Below are 18,095 nucleotides of genomic sequence, written 5' to 3' on the forward strand. Positions count from 1 at the left end.
TGCTAACAATTTTGACTTTAAGCCTCAACTGGTCACTCTAGTGCAACAAAATTTTCAGTATCATGGACTTTTGCAGGAAGACCCCAACAAGTTCATATCTAATTTTCTACAGATCTATGATACTATCAAGACAAATGGAGTGAAATCAGTAGTTTACAAGCTCATGCTCTTTTCTTTTGCTGTAAGGGATAGAGCAAAGCTATGGTTGGATTCTCAGCCTAAGGAAAGTCTGGACACATGGGAAAAGGTGGTCAACGGATTTCTGACCAAGTTCTTTCCACCTCAAAAGCTGAGTAAGCTTAGGGTGGAAGTCCAAACCTTCAGACAGAAAGAGGGAGAGTCCCTCTATGAAGCCTAGGAGAGGTACAAGCAGCTGATCAGAAGATGCCCCCGACATGATCTTAGAGTGGACCATGTTAGAGATCTTTTATAATGGTCTCTTTGAGATGTCCAAGATGTCATTGGATCACTTTGCTGGTGGCTCACTCCACATGAAGAAGACACTTGAGGAGGCACAGGTGCTCATTGAGATGGTTGCCAACAACCAATATATGTACACTTCTCAGAGGAACCCTGTGAACACTAGGACTACTCAGAAGAGAGGACTCATGGAGGTGGAAACATTGGACGCCATTTTGGCGCAGAACAAGATGATGTCTCAGCAGATTAACATGATCTCCCAACACCTAAGTGGGATCCAAGTTTCAGCTATTACATCTCAAGAGACATCCTACGAAAAGGACGCTGGTGACAATGCTTGGCCCACCTTGGAAGAAGTAAACTACATGAAGAATTCCTCCAAAATCTGAATAATAATCCCTATTCAAAGAATTTTAATCAGGGATAGAGGAATCACCCTAACTTTAAGTAGAGAGATCAGAAGAGTCCTTAACAAGGCTTCAACAACAATCAGGGTGGAACCAATCAAAACAGGTTCAATAACAAACAGTTCTAACCCTCTCAGCAGCAAATGGAAACGCCCGCACAAAACCTTTCTGACTTAGCCAAAATAGTTTTTAAACTCTCCAAGGACACACATAGCTTTATGGCAGAGACTCTATCTTCAATTCGAAACCTGGAGGTACAAGTGGGTCAGTTAAGCAAGAGGATACCCGAGGATTTCTCCAACACTTTTTTAATCAATACAGAGGTAAATCCAAGGGAAGAGTGCAAGACCCTCACTATGGGAGCTGAGGCTGAATTCAAGGAGGAATATGCTGCTAAAAATCTGAAGGAGAACAAGGCTCTAGAGGAGACTAGGAGTGTACTTCTACACACCCCTATGGAGATGCAGGGGTCTGAAGAACAACCCTCTCCAAACATGCAAAAGGAGACTGAGGATGAGAAACTTGCTCAATTCTTGGCAGTCCTCAGAAAGCTGCAAGTTAATATCTCTTTTGCTGAGGTGTTGAAGAAGAAACCTCCGTATATAGCTTGTTTAAAAAGTGTGACTTCTGAAAAGACGGCTCTGAGGAGAGATGAGACTGTGGTGTTGACCAAGAAATACAACGCCCTTGTGCAAAGGAAGCTACCTCCAAAGATACTAGATCCCGGAAGCTTCCTGATTCCCTATACTATAGGGACTATCACATTCGAGAAGTCACTGTGCGACCTTGGATCAAGCATCAATCTTATGCCTCTCTTTGTGATGAGGAAGCTGGGAATCCAAGAGGTGCTGCCTACCAAGATCTCACTGGAGATGGCAGATAAGTCCCTGAAATGGGCATATGGACTAGTGGAGAATGTCCTTATAAAGATTGAAGACCTTTACCTCCCTGCATATTTTGTGATAATTAACACTGGAGAGGACAAGAACGACTCCATCAACCTGGGAAGGCCCTTCTTAGCTACTGGGAAGGCCTTGATTGACGTTGAGAAAGGAGAGTTAATTATGAGGTTGTGGAAAGATCATATTCTGTTTAAAATTTCCAACCCTCACTCTTTCTTGGATAAAGGAGGTACTACTGTGCAACACTTAGTGTTTCAGCCTTCTCTCTCAGTGCAGAGCCTTACAGAACCCCCAGGCATCAAACCTAAGTTTGGTGTTAGGTGATAAACCCTGATTTTGTAGTTTATCTTATGCTTAATTTGGCGGATTTTATCAATTTTTCTCACATTTATTCAATGAAATAGCACGGTTTTGTAATTCTCCCTAGATTTGTGCTTAAGTGTAAAAACATGCTTTTTAGGCCTTAAAATAGCTAAATTTAACTCACTTTAATTCCATTCGATACCTTGATATGTTTGTTGAGTAATTTTAGGTTCATAAGGCAAGTATTGGATAGAAGAAGTGAGGAGAAAAGCATGCAAAGTGGGAGGACTCATGAAGAAATGAAGGAACCGTAAAGTTGTCAAGCCTGACCTCTTTGCACTCAATCGACCATAACATGAGCTACAGAGGTCCAAATGAGGCGGTTTTAGTTGTGTTGGAAAGCTAACATTCTGGGCTTCGAAATGATATAAAATTTGCCATATGTTGCTTCGCGTATAGGGGCACGCACCCACCATTTACGCGTGCGCACCGATTGAGCACGTGGATTACTAAAGTGAAATCGTGGCCAGCGATTTCTAGAGTATTTTAGGCCCAATCCAACTCATTTCCAATGCTATTTCATGCAGAATTCAAGCTTGGGTAAGGGGGGAGCAATTGTTTGGTAGTATAGCATAATGTATGTTAGTTTCCAGAGAGAGAAGCTCCCTCTTCTCTCTAGAACTAGGTTAGGTTTAGGTTAATCTCTCATAGATCTATGTTCAATCTCATGTTTTCATCTTGTTTTCTTTCTAATTTCATGCTTCTACTCTTTCATTCTCATGATGTGTAGTGTTAATTTTCCTTTTTGCTTTCTCTTTTGTAATGATGAACTCATGTTGGATTTGGATTTTCTTTTAATGAAATTTAATGTTGATGTTTCTTTTATTGATGGTTTGAGTTGTTGATTTATTTTTCTTGCAATTTGTAGTTGGTAGACTTTACTATTCTTGCACATTTACCATGCTTTCCATTTGTACCCACCAAGTGTTTGACAAAATGCTTGGTTGGGCTTTAGAGTAGATTTTGAGCATTCTTGGCTTGGAGAGAGTAATTAGGCAATCTTGAGTCATGAAAACCCAACTAATGTTAGTGATCTAGAATTGTTAGTTAATATGATTTCCATTGACTCTAATCTTTTGCTAATTCTATTAGTAAGTTGATTAGTACATTTGGATTGAGGTTAACTAGTCTTGTTTGACTTTCTCTCATGGAAGATAACTTATACCTTCTTCCAATGTTGGGGATGATGAAATGAGATAAATTCTTGTTTATTATTGTGATATGATTGATTAGTCTTGTTTGACTTTCTCATTATGAGAAGATAACATGATACCTTCTTCCATTTGTTGGAGTTGACTAAATAAGATGAATTAATCATTGTATGACTAGGATAGAAAGCCTATGATCTCAATTCCTGCCATGAATGTCTCTCCTTATTACTTGCTTTCTTTAGTTATTTGCTTGATTTACTTTCCTTGTCATTTAATTTCTTGCCCTCTTATCAATTAAAACCCCAAAACATACTTTATAGCCAATAATTGAGCACTTCGTTGCAATTTCTTGTGAGATGACCCGGAGTTAAAATACTTCGGTTAATTCTTAGTTGGGGTTTGTTACTTGTGACAACTCAAATTTAATTTGGTGTTAGATTTGTTTGTTAGTTTGGAGCTATGCTTACAACGAAGTAATTCTTTTCTACAAGAAGAAAAATCTAGACCGACAATAATTTTTGTGTCAAATTAATGGCCTTTTATTTGTTTGTTTGTTTTTGTTAGGTTTAGGAGTTTGTTCTCATTTTTACTAGATTTTGTTTTTATTTTCTATTATGAATTCTCATCCTCACTTTGGCTATGAGTTTGGCTCAAATTATGTTGTAGGAAATGGGTGCTACAATGACAATATGCATCAAGGATTTGGGAATCAAAGATGGGAGGAGTCTCAAGGAATTGATCAACCTTCTTGGCAACAACAACTTTCGGTTTCTTATGGGTATAATTCTAATCCTAATGCATATCACTCTAATGGATGTGGTAACCCTTATTGTGATTGTCAACAACCACCACTACATGCCTATGAACCACCTCCTCAACATGATTTTGAACCACCTTACTCACAAGCCCCCTACTACCAAACACCTCATTATGACCCTAATCCATATCCACAATACCAACCACCATATGAACCATATGAAGAACCACCCCAATTCAACCCCAAATACCCTCAAGAACCACCACCTCCATACTATTACCAAGATGAACCACCTCCAATGTATGAGAACTCTCAACCACAAGATGAATCGCCTCCCATATTTGAAAAAATCATGGCTCAGTTTGCTAACATTACCGTGAACTTGGACTCATGGAACTCATGCAACAAGCAAAGCATCTCCACGGATGAATGTGAGAAATCAACTAAATAAATGAGCATGAAGGAGATTTTAGAATCCCAACATGAGGACAAGGAGAAGGGGTATGTCTTGCAACAAGTGGAGGAGGAAGAGATCATTGAAGAAGAAGAAGTGGTTGAAGAGTTAGAGGAAGTTAAACAAGAGGTGGATTTCAAACTTGAGAACACTTCCACACCAAGTGATATTGTTGATAATCTTGTGGAAGTTGTTGAACTTTCTTCCATTGAACTTGAAAATAATGTTGAGGAGGATAATGCGCAACCTCCACGGCATAGTATGAGTGATGAAAGATTGGAAGAGGTTGATCAAGAGATAGATTCAATCATTGAGAATTTCTTATCTACAATTGAATCCTCTCCCATTGGGCTTGAAATTGAGATCAAGGAAGAAGATGCACAACCTCCCATGTCATTGGTAAGCAATGAAGAAGAGATTGAATTGGAAGGAAACTACCAAGAGGAAGAGGTTGAAATTAAAGAAGCTTGTGAAGAGGTGGAGATAATCAAAGAAGAGCACAAGGGAGTGGAACATGCAAGACCATTGGAGACATCCCTTTCTAAGTCACCATCCAATGCAACATTCAAGTGTGTAAAACTCTTATCACTAAGCTTTATTATCCCACTTGAATATGGTTTGCTTGAAAATGATGGTCAACTTACAGCTCTTTGTGGATTGAGGAGTAAGAAAGAGTCATGTAGTGGTTGGAAACATCATTATAGGTTCATTATGGTTGCATGCTCAAAGTTTGATTGCAAGGTTTGGTGTGGAACTAAATTGCATGGGTCTAGGAGAATATTTAGGTGCTTAATTGAGAATTCTAAGGTCATGCCACCCAATTGGAATCATGATGATCAATTTGAAGATGGGTGTCAAAACAAAGTGTGGGATCCCGAATCACACAAGGAGAATCAAATTTGGAAGCCCATGGCTTGTGTGGAACTCCATCAAGGCTTGGAGTCATCATCTTTGAAGAATAGAGCTTATTGGAGACTCAAGCATTGGTGGATGTTCAAGGATAGCTTCAAGCACAAGCCACCTTGAGAAGAGCTCCCCATAAGTCCAACTTAAGGACAATAAACAAAAGTGCTAGGTGGGAGACACCCCACCATGGTAAACTCTTTTCATTTTCTCTTTTGTAAATATCGGTATAATAGGTTTGATTTCATGTTTTGTTTAGTTTGTGGAGTATAATTGGTAGTTTAGTAGGTTAAATAAGGTTTTATGGTATTTGGGTAGCTGTTTGGAGGTTTGGAATGCTTGGATTGGTGCAAGAACATGAAAAATTTGGAAAAACAGAGCACCAACCCGCGCGCGCGCGAACCTGGCGCGTACGCGCGCCTCAAGCATTTTCAACCATTCATGCGGACGCGTCATGTACGCATACGCATGGATACAAAATTTCATCCCTCCATACATTAACCCGAGAGTTGTGCCTATACTGCGCCAGCACCATGCCTGAGGCACAAACCACCTACGCGTGCGCGCAACTGGCGCGTACGCGTCCTTGATGTTAAATGTGCAATGCGCGTGCACGCACGTTGTGTGAATGCGTGCCGATAGCGCCACCTGCCCTCTTGGTGCATGTTTCAGAGAGTTATGCCCAGTTTGTGCCTATTTTGTGCCTGCAACCCACGCGTGCGCGCACCTGTCGCGTACGCATCCTTCTACCAAACAGCGCATCGGCGCGTAAGTGTGCATGACGCATCTGCGCCGGTAAAAAAAAGAGTTTTTTTTCTCCTCTGCCATTTTCTTTTGTTTATCGCATTTGTATACTTCTATTCTTTACATTTTAATTTTGTTTCTCTAGCCTGTTTTCAGTTTTTTTATAAGTCTCTTCTTTCAATAATACTGTTGCATTTTTCCACTCAATTGTTGAGAATTTCTTGCATTATTTTGGTGCTTATTGACTTGTTTGATATTGTTGGATGATGAAACTTTTAAAGCAATGCTTAACCTTGATAATCCTTGTATCCTTTATGCATTGATATGAGCTCACATGTCTTTCATGGCCCACTCTTTCTTGTTTGAGCTTGATGCTTTTGAGTGCTCTTCATGCTTTGACTTTACTCTTACATCAAGTATTAATTGATATGTCCTTTGCCTATATTGTTTTCTCACTCACATGCGTAGCTAACATGTAGTAAGAACCCTACTCTTAGTTGGCATTAGCCCCTGCCTATACCCTAATTGCTTTATTATCTTTGTTGTAGGCTTAATTTTATTTCTTTTCTCTCCTTTTAGGTTGGCCACCAAGAAGGAAAGGAATGTGTTCATATCCTGGGTCGAGTTGTCTGACCCGGGATATTCTACAGACAAAGCGACCGACCTCTTCAGGTCAGGACAATCCTAGCTCTTCTTAAAGAGCTCAGTCAAGTCACGAGAAAGCCCAAACAAAGGGCCCAAATAGAGGAACACGCCCCAGATCCTAAGGCAGCCCAAGCCTACAAGAGAAGGGCGGTTCCCCTGAAGATAAGATGACCTAACTCATAAGATAAGATAAGATAAGATAAGATAACTAACTTATCCTATCCAAAAAGGTCACTCCACACCATTATAAATACACTGGAGCACCCAGGTATAACTCATACTCTGATTCTACATAAAAACCTGCTTAATACCCTTGCTAACTTAAGCATCGGAGTCCATTGCAGGTACCCCCCACCCTCCGGGGACGAAGGATCAGCAGCACTTTTAGTCCCACAAGTCGGACACGTCGGTTTCGGCCGCTATACACCTGCCAGGCACGTTGGCTCCGACCGATACAGAAGATCTCGTCCGAGATCGACCTCCAGTTTCAGGTAACCCTCGGAACATTGGCGCCGTTGCCGGGCAACCTGGAATTCATTCCAACACCATGGCAGACAACCATGACAATGACCACGACTCAGGTTTAGAAGATAGAATGCCACACAAAAACATGGATGCTATACTTAAAGATACTCCGGAATCCAATGAGACAAAAATTCATCAAATCCTGGGGCGATAGAAGCACTTCAAATCGATTGAAGCAACTTGAGAAAGAAGCCCAACATCAACGCAAAAAAGAAGAGGATCTACATCGGGAGATAAGGCGGCGCTGCGAATTAGAAGATAAGCTTTTGAAACTCGAAGCCGATCTCAAAACTAAAGCTACACGACCCTCCACAGAGGATAGCTTTCAGAAAGATCAAGATCCATTCACCAGGGAAATTATGAAAACCAAAATCCCAAAAGATTTCAAACTTCCGGATATGACTCTATATGACGGCACCTCGGATCCCAACCACCATCTCAGCAACTTCAGGAGTAGAATGTACCTCACTGACGCCTCAGATGCAGTTCGCTGCAAAGCCTTCCCAACAACTCTTACCAAGATAGCCATTAGATGGTTCGACAACCTACCTCCAAAATTCATCTCGAGTTTCGATGACCTGGCCAAAAAGTTCCTGGCCCGATTTTCCATACAAAAGGACAAAGCTAAACACGCACCCAGCCTACTAGGGATCAAGCAAGGAGATCGGGAGAGTCTTCGCAACTACATGGAAAGATTCAACAAAACATGCATGGATATACAAAGTCTACCAACAGAAGCTGCCATCATGGGTCTCATAAATGGCCTACGAGAAGGACCATTTAGCCAATCTATATCAAAGGGGTACCCGACATCCCTAGACGAAGTACAAGAACGGGCGCAGAAGTACATTAACATGGAGGAGAATTCTCGACTTGGGGAAGCCTAGAGGTTCGGTTCTGCCTACCGAGATAAATATAAAGAATCCAGGAAAAAAGAAGATCGCTCCAGAGAGAAAATAAAAAATATCATAACTACACCCCTCTTAGAGTATCCCTGGTAGGTATTTACAAAGAAGTCTGCCATACGGAAAAAATACCCCCAGCTCGGCCATTTAAAGGCAAAAAGGGAGGAGGAAATCGGAACGAATACTGTGAGTACCATCGAGTCCGAGGACATTCCACCAACGAATGCTTTGACTTGAAAAATGTCATAGAGAAATTAGTTAGGGAAGGAAAACTAGATCGGTTCCTGGCCAACCGGGATGAAAAACCAAGAAAAAGAAGAAGGGATAAAGATGTCAGACGATCTGAATGATCACCCCGCACACCGGAAAGACATATCCACGTGATACACGGTGGATTTGCTGGAGGAGGAATCTCCAAATCATCCCGTAAATGACACCTCAAAGAAGTGTATCATGTCGAAGGCAAGAAAGAGGTGCCAGACATCCCAGCAATCACGTTTACCAAAGAAGATGCATCCGAAATCATCTCAGGACACGACGGCCCCATGGTCATCACAATCATATTGGCAAACGCCAACCTCCACCGCACATTAATTGACCAAGGAAGCTCGCCAACATCTTATTCAAAACTGCCTTTGACAAACTCGGCTTAGAAGAAAAAGAGCTAAGAGCATACCCGAACAGCCTGTTCGGACTTGGGGATACCCCAGTACAGCCACTGGGATACGTATCATTACATACAACCTTCGGAAAGGGGAACCAATCCAGAACACTTAAGATAGATTATATCGTGGTCGACGTAAGCTCAGCCTACAATGCCTTAATAGGTCGGACAATGTTAAATCAACTCGGAGCAATAGTTTCAACTCCACATCTATGTATGAAATTTCCAACTACAGAAGGGATAGCTACAATAAAAGCAGATCAAAAGATGGCACGTCGCTGTTATAACGAAAGTCTAAATCTCCGAGGCGAAGGAGGAGAGTTCCACACGATCGAACTCGGCGGAGATCAGAGACGAGAAGAACTCCGCCCACGACCCGAAGGAGAAATAGAAAGAGTCCAGATCGGAGATACCTCAGACAAAACAACTAATATTGGCACGATCCTGAAAGGAGACGCAAAAGAATCGCTAATACGGTTTCTACGAGATAATGTTGATCTCTTCGCATGGAAAGCTGCTGACATGCCGGGCATAGATCCCGAACTAATGAGCCACAAGCTGGCAGTCTATTCGGGATCCCAGCCGGTACAACAAAGACGAAGAAAACTCGGGCCAGACCGGTCTCAAGCTATAGAAGAACAAGTACAGGCACTACTAGAGGCAGGGTTCATAAGAGAAGTTAAATACCCACTATGGCTAGCAAACATCGTCTTAGTGAAAAAGTCAAATGGGAAGTGGCGAATGTGCACCGACTACACCGACCTCAACAAAGCCTGCCCAAAAGACCTTTATCCACTCCCAAGCATCGATGCTCTAGTCGATGCCTCATCAGGATATAAGTATCTCTCATTCATGGACGCATACTCAGGCTACAACCAGATTCCAATGTATCCACCGAATCAAGAAAAGACCTCGTTTCTTACACCAAAAGCAAATTATTGCTATATCGTAATGCCTTTTGGCCTTAAGAATGCAGGAGCCACTTATCAAAGGCTAATGAATAAAGTCTTTTTAGACCACATCGGAAAAATCATGGAGGTCTATGTGGACGACATGTTGATAATGACACAAAGTGAAGAGACATTACTAACCGACTTGGTTCAAGTGTTCAACACCATACGGAAGCACGACATGCGACTCAACCCGGCTAAATGCTCCTTCGCAGTAGAGGCAGGAAAATTCCTGGGCTTCATGTTCACACAAAGAGGAATCGAGACAAATCTAGATAAATGACAGGCCATACTCAACATGAAAAACCCGACCTGCGTCAAAGAAGTCCAACAACTCAATGGGAGACTGGCGGCCTTGTCCAGATTCCTAGCAGGGTCAGCAATAAGATCCCTCCCCTTCTACGCTACCTTAAGGAAGGGAAAAAACTTCGAGTGGACAACAGAATGTGAACAAGCCTTCCAAGACTTTAAAGAATTCCTGGGACATCCCCCCATCCTATCTCGACCACGAAAGGGGGAACCACTCATACTATATCTCACTGCAGGAAGTCGGGCAATAGCCTCAGCACTAATTAGAGAAGATGAAGGGGGACAACAACCCGTCTACTTCATTAGTAAAGCACTACAGGGGTCAGAGCTGAACTACCAGAAAATAGAGAAGTTTGCCTATGCTTTGATACTCACATCCCGACGACTTCGCCCATACTTCCAAGTGTACACCATCAAAGTTCGGACCAACCAACCCATAAAAGGGATACTGCAGAAAACAGATCTAGCAGAAAGAATCCTACAGTGGGCAATCGAGTTGTCCGAGTTTGACCTCCAATACGAGGCACGGACAGCCATCAAATCACAATACCTAGCCGACTTCATTGCAGAATTCACAGACACCACAGAAATCCCTATAGAGTGGAACATATACGTGGACGGTTCCTCAAATAAAGCCGGAAGCAGTGCAGGTGTGATAATCGAAAGCAACCAAGGAACCCAACTTGAGCTTTCCCTGAAATTCGGATTCCCAGCCTCAAACAACCAGGCAGAATACGAAGCGTTATTAGCTGGTTTGAAGCTGGCTAGGGAAGTTGGAGCTCAGAAACTCAATATCTACAGTGACTCACAAGTCGTTACCTCACAAATAACGAGAAGCTACCAAGCCAAAGATCCTACCATGAAAAAATATTTGGATAAAACCAAAGAACAGCTCAGACAACTCAGAGAATATAGGATCTTCCACATACCCCACGAGCAAAATGCCCGAGCTGACGCGCTCTCAAAGCTAGCCAGCACCAAACCAGGGGGCAACAATAGAAGCCTCATCCAGGAAATACTACAGAACCCATCAATATCAGAAGAAGAAAAAATCCTAGCCATAACAGGTCGGGATCAAGGATGGATGACCCCATAATTAACTACCTCAAAACAGAAGCGCTTCCCACAGATGAAAAAGAGGCAAAGAGGTTAAAAAGGGAGGCACATTACTACACTATCATAAACAACATCCTATACAAAAGAGGGATCTCAACACCATTATTAAAATGCGTCCCGACATCCAATACAAAGGAAGTCTTGGAAGAAGTACACAACAGCATTTGTGGCAACCATCTCGGAGCACAAGCTCTCACCAAAAAAGTACTCCGAGTAGGATTCTATTGGCCAACTCTACGAAAGGAAGCTACAGAATTTGTAACGACATGTCCACCATGTCAAAAGCATGCCAACTTTCACATCGCCCCGCCAGAAAAACTCATTAGCGTGACCTCACCCTGGCCATTTGCAAAATGGGGACTCGATCTTCTCGGACCCTTCCCACAGGGATCGGGACAAGTAAAATTCCTCATAGTAGGAGTAGACTATTTCACGAAATGGATCGAGGCAGAACTCCTAGCCAATGCTACTGCTCAAAGAAGCTGGAAATTCCTATATAGGAATATCGTTACAAGGTTTGGGGTCCCACACTCCATCACCACAAACAACGGCACCCAATTCACAGATGCAGGCTTCAGAAAGTTAGTGGCCGACTTGAGTATAAAACACCAGTTCACCTCCGTTGAACATCCCCAAGCCAATGGACAAGCCGAAGTGGCCAACAAAGTCATATTGGCCGGTTGAAACGTAGACTGCAAGAAGCAAAGGGGGCTTGGGCTGTGGAACTTCCACAAGTCCTATGGGCATATCGGACGACCCCCCATTCCACCACGAACGAATCACCATTTCGACTATCATACGGAGTGGAGGCAATGATTCCAATAGAGGTCGAAGAAGGATCTCCCCGAGTAGTTGATGCCAAGGCATCATAGGCTAGTTCCACTAGCCTTTTTCTTTTATTTTTAGTTGTTTTATGCATTTTCTTGAGCCTTAAGTAATCATTTGGGCCAAATAGTCATGCTTGTCTTAAATCATTCAAACAGTATGATTTTGATGCAAATTTCATGAGTTTTTAATTATATTACTTGAATGCTATGAATGGAAGAATTCTCATGAAATTTTGCAAGACTTTGATGCAATTGTGTGGATGATTTCAGGGAAGAAGAGGCTAGGCAAGGAAGCAACAAAATCAATAAAGGAAGCTTGAAGATCACATGTGCCATATAATGTTGAAAGTGGCGTTTAACCTCCAGTTTAACCTTAAACTGGAAGTTAAACGCCAGAATAAGGAATGCACCAAATGTTGAAAGTGGCGTTTAACCTTCAGTTTAAGGTTAAACTGAAGGTTAAACGCCAGAATCATGAAAGCTGAGAAAAGAGGAACTGGCGTTTAACCTCAAACTGAAGGTTAAACGCCAGAATGGGAATGGCACCAAGGAAGTATTCCCACGTTTAACCTCCAGTTTGACCTCAAACTGGAGGTTAAACGTGTTCGAGCTATTTTGTGCACCAGGGAGCCATTTCCACGTTTAAGCTCCAGTTTGACCACAAACTGGAGCTTAAACGTGTTATATGGAACAACTTGACCATGCCTTCTTCAAACATAAATAACTTGAGCTACAAAACTCCAAATGAGGTGATTCAAAATGCATTGGAAAGAAGACATCTAGAGCTTTCCAAGAATATATGGCATGCATGGTGGATACTAAAAATTGAGGGAGAAAACAGCCCCGTAATGTGCATAGAAGAGCATAGTACCAACATGCAATCAGGCCAGCTGACCTCTTCACCTTCCATGGAGCATAACTTGAGCTATAGAGATTCAATTGAGGTGCTTCCAGTTGCGTTAGAAAGCTGACATCCATAGCTTTCCAACGAGGTATAATAGTCTATATTTGGCATCAAATTGGCAAGGTTGACAAGAGAACAAAGTGACGACTCAAGAAAGGGGGGATTGAAGGGGAATCCAGCCCCAAGGGGGGGAACCTTTTGTCATTTTAGAATTTTTCATACTGTAATTGAATTGAGAGCGATGACTCACTAAACCCTTTTCATTGGGTTAGGGAGCTCTATTGTAATTCAATGAATCAATAATAGTTTTATCTTCTTCTTCAATCTTTTCTCTTGAATTTTGTTAGAAAGCTTCTCGATCTAATTCCATTGGGTAGTTGTCTTGGGAAAGAAACTACCCATAATTGGAATCCTTCGGAACCTTGGGAAAGGAATGGAGGATTCATGCTAGAGAAGCTTTCTCACAGTGAATTGGATTGGGGTTTGGATGGATATTGTGACATGTAATCCTACCAAATTGTGGTTCATGAAACTGTGTGGTATAATCAGTGATCGAGCATCATCTCTTCTTATGAACATTTAAACCAAGGGATTGGGAATTTGTTTGTTTTTAGAGAGAATTGGTGAGCCAAGGAATTGGGATCCAATCATATAAGATTGCCAAGCAAAATTCAATGAATGCATTGGTTGAGGAAGAGATGAAAATGTTTTGATTCGGAGATCTCAATATCTCCTAATACCCAATGAACTCCCCATTTCTGATCTACACTTTCTCTTTACATTCTGCAATTTAATTTCATGCAATCACCCCCATCCCTTTTAATTTCAGCAATTTAATTTCTAGCTCTTTAATTCATGCAATTTAATATTCCGCAATTCTCATCTAAATCTTGATTCCGCTCAACTAGAACATACTTCTAATCCAAATTGCTCATTCAACCAATCCTTGTGGGATTCGACCTCACTCTATTGTGAGTTTTTACTTGACGATAACCGGTGCACTTGCCGGAAGGAATTTTGCCGATTGTGCAATTTCCTAAATCGTAGCTATCAAGTTATGGCTAGATCAGTAGTCCACTACAATGAGCAAACAAATTCTCAACTCCAAAGAGAAGAGCTCGACCTACTTCCAGAAATCCAAGAAAGAGCTCGGATCAGAGAAGAGGCATTAAAGCGACGAATGGCTTCCAGGTATAATCAGAGGGTAGTGCCAAGAGATTTCACAGAGAACGATCTCATCTTAATCCGAAATGATATTGGAACAACTCGACCTGGAGAAGGAAAGCTGGAAGCTAATTGGAAAGGACCCTACCGAGTCACAGAAGTACTTGGGAAGGGCTACTACAGACTGTCCGAACTCGAGGGACGAGAACTCCCCAGATCATGGCACGCCTGTAACCTGAGAAGGTACTATAATTAGATAAAAGTCTCATCACAAGACGCACTCTTTTTCCTGAAAAGGTTTTTTAATAAGGCGTCAAGATTGAGATTTAATCCGACTTAAGGGTATGAAAAACTCCTGCCTGTATATATTTGCACTTTCTTTAAATAAAAATACATTTCAGATATTCTACAAATGCTCAAGACGCATTAATCTAAAGCATTCATCGTCCGATTATAAAGCAACAGATCGAACAAGAAGTGAAGAACAGATTCACTATATGATCCTGATAGGAATAATCGACCGACAAAGGTGAAAACGCGATTCACCCAAAGGTCGATTAAACCAGGACAGAAACCACAATCTACAAATCGGCAAAAGATGAACACAGAATAATGCAAGAAGTTATCGAAAGTGATCCCGAAAAAGAACCTGGCGAGGTCTTATGGATTGCTATATAATAACATAAAAAAGACTGGCCGAATATTAAAAATCGGATCAAACCAGTCCAAGTTATCAGCAAATCCCTGGAAAGAGGTCTGGCCAACTCTATTAAAGAGAAATTGCTATAACTTAGAAGAGATCGACCTAACGAAGTCGGTTTCCTACAAAACAAGTTGTAAAAGTAATCCCTGAAAGAGACCTAACAAAGGTCCAAGAAAGAGGATTACAAAAACAACTTAGAAGAGATCAACCTAACGAAATCGGTTTCCCACAAAACAAGTTGTAAAAGTAATCCCTGAAAGAGACCTAACAAAGGTCCAAGAAAGAGGATTACAAAAACAACTTAGAAGAGATCGACCTAACGAAGTCGGTTTCCTACAAAACAAGTTGTAAAAGTAATCCCTGAAAGAGACCTAAAAAAGGTCCAAGAGGATTACAAAAACAACTTAGAAGAGATCGACTTAATGAAGTCGGTTTCCTACAAAACAAGTTGTAAAAGTAATCCCTAAAAGAGACCTACCAAAGGTCTAAGAAAGAGGATTACAAAAACAACTTAGAAGAGATCGACCTAACGAAGTCGGTCTCCTTCAAAGATAAGTTATAAAAGTAATTGGTGCACGAAATTGCAATCACACTTTTGCAATCCCGCACAACTAACCAGCAAGTGTACTGGGTCGTCCAAGTAATACCTTGCGTGAGCAAGGGTCGATCCCACAGAGATTGTCGGCTTGAAGCAAGCTATGGTTATCTTGTAAATCTTAGTCAGGATATCAGAAATTATCAGGATTGATTGTGAAAAGCAAAAGAACATGAAATGATTACTTGTTTTGCAGTAATGGAGAATAGGTTGAGGTTTGGAGATGCTCCATCTTCTGAATCTCTGCTTTCCTACTGTCTTCTTCTTCAAACACGCAAGTCTCCTTCCATGGCAAGCTGTATGTAGGGTTTCACCGTTGTCAATGGCTACCTCCCATCCTCTCAGTGAAAGCGATTGCATATGCTCTGTCACAGCATAGCGGAATTCATCTGTCGGTTCTCAATCAGGCCGGAATAGAATCCAGTGATTCTTTTGCATCTGTCACTAACGCCCCGCCTTCAGGAGATTGAAGCACGTCACAGTCATTCAATCATCGAATCCTACTCAGAATACCACAGACAAGGTTTAGACCTTCCGGATCCTCTTGAATGCCGCCATCAATTCTAGCTTATACCACGAAGATTCCGGTTAAAGAATCCAAGAGATAACTACTTAATCTAAGGTAGAACGGAGGTGGTTATCAGGCACGCGTTCATAGTTGAGAATGATGATGATTGTCACGGATCATCACATTCATCCGGATTAAGAACAAGTATTATCTTAGAATGGAAACAAACATGATTGAATGAGAAACAGTAGTAATTGCATTAATCCATCAAGACACAGCAGATCTCCTCACCCCCAACCATGGGGTTTAGAGACTCATGCCATGAAAAGTACACAAAGAAAGGTGTAAAAATGTCATGAAGTCATCCGGTACCGTTACAATGTCAAAAGATCCTATTAATAGTAAACTAGTAGCCTAGGGTGTACAGAAATGAGTAAATGACGTAAAAATCCACTTCTGGGTCCACTTGGTGTGTGCTTGGGCTGAGCAATGAAGCAATTTCGTGTAGAGACCTTTTCTGGAGTTAAACGCCAGCTTTCATGCCAGTTTGGGCGTTTAACTCCAAGTTTTATGCCAGTTCCGGCGTTTAACGCTGGAATTTCTGAGGCTGTTTTGCCACGCCGGTTTGGGCCATCAAATCTTGGGCAAAGTATAGACTATCATATATTGCTGGAAAGCCCAGGATGTCTACTTTCCAACGCCGTTGAGAGCGCACCAATTGGGCTTCTGTAGCTCCAGAAAATCCACTTCGAGTGCAGGGAGGTCAGAATCCAACAGCATCTGCAGTCCTTTTTGGTCTCAGAATCAGATTTTTGCTCAGGACCCTCAATTTCAGCCAGAAAATACCTGAAATCACAGAAAAACACACAAACTCATAGTAAAGTCCAGAAAAGTGAATTTTAGCTAAAAACTAATAAAAATATACTAAAAACTAACTAGATTATACTAAAACATACTAAAAACAATGCCAAAAAGCATACAAATTATCCGCTTATCACAACACCAAACTTAAATTGTTGCTTGTCCCCAAGCAACTGAAAATCAAAATAGGATAAAAAGAAGAGAATATACTATAGACTCCAAAATATCAAGGAAACATAGTTCCAATTAGATGAGCGGGACTAGTAGCTTTTTGCCTCCGAACAGTTTTGGCATCTCACTCTATCCCTTGAAGTTCAGAATGATTGGCATCTATAAGAACTCAGAACTCAGATAGTGTTATTGATTCTCTTAGTTGAGCATAATGATTCTTGAACATAGCTAGTGTATGAGTCTTGGCTGTGGCCCAAAGCACTCTGTCTTCCAGTATTACCACCGGATACATACATGCCACAGACACATAATTGGGTGAACCCTTTCAGATTGTGACTCAGCTTTGCTAAAGTCCCCAATTAGAGGTGTCCAGGGTTCTTAAGCACACTCTTGTTGCCTTGGATTACAACTTTATTTCTTTTCTTTTTCTCTTTTCTTTTTTTTTTCGAAAATTTTTTTTTTGAATTTTTTTTTGTATCCACTACTTTTTCTTGCTTCAAGAATCAGTCTAATGATTTTAGATCCTCAATAACAGTTTTCTTTTTCCTCATTCTTTCAAGAGCCAACAATTTTAACATTCTCAAAACAACAAATTCAAGAGACATATGCACTGTTCAAGCATTCATTCAGAAAACAAAAAGTATTGTCACCACATCAAACTAATTCAACTAGTTTCAATGATAAATTTTGAAATCCTGTACTTCTTGTTCTTTTGTGATTAAAGCATTTTTCATTTAAGAGAGGTGATGGATTCATAGGACATTCATATCTTTAAGGCATAAAAATTCAATTTTATTAATTATGAATTAAAACAAGACTCAAAAATAGATATAGAATGAGACTAGAGAAAAAAAAAATAAAGCAAAACAGAAGAAGATAAAAACGCAAAACATAGGCTCCTAATGATAGAGGTTTTCACAGAGTTAGGACTCAACAACCTTGATTTTGAGAAGTGGATGCTCCCTCAGCTTGAGAGGAGAACTTTTGGCGTTTCAATTCTTGGAGTTCACGCCCCTGCTTCTCTTGTTCCTTCAGCAATTTGCAGAGCATGCAGTTCTGATTCTGCTGTTCTTCCTTCAGTTGCTCCATAGTCTCTTGCAGCTTGGAGATGGATGCTTCTAGGCTGGTCCAGTAGTCAATTCTTGGG

The 18,095-nt window shown here is 41.2% G+C and overlaps 1 non-coding gene across 1 annotated transcript; it reads right to left on the bottom strand.

Moving 5' to 3' along the window:
- Positions 1–295: 295 nt before the first annotated feature.
- LOC112700403 (small nucleolar RNA R71) lies at positions 296–402 on the bottom strand. Its single transcript, XR_003153310.1, has one exon. It is a non-coding gene; the product is annotated as a small nucleolar RNA R71 (small nucleolar RNA).
- Positions 403–18,095: the final 17,693 nt, after the last annotated feature.

Source organism: Arachis hypogaea, chromosome 6 (genome assembly GCF_003086295.3).
Source record: "Arachis hypogaea cultivar Tifrunner chromosome 6, arahy.Tifrunner.gnm2.J5K5, whole genome shotgun sequence".
NCBI classification, from domain to species: domain Eukaryota; kingdom Viridiplantae; phylum Streptophyta; class Magnoliopsida; order Fabales; family Fabaceae; genus Arachis; species Arachis hypogaea.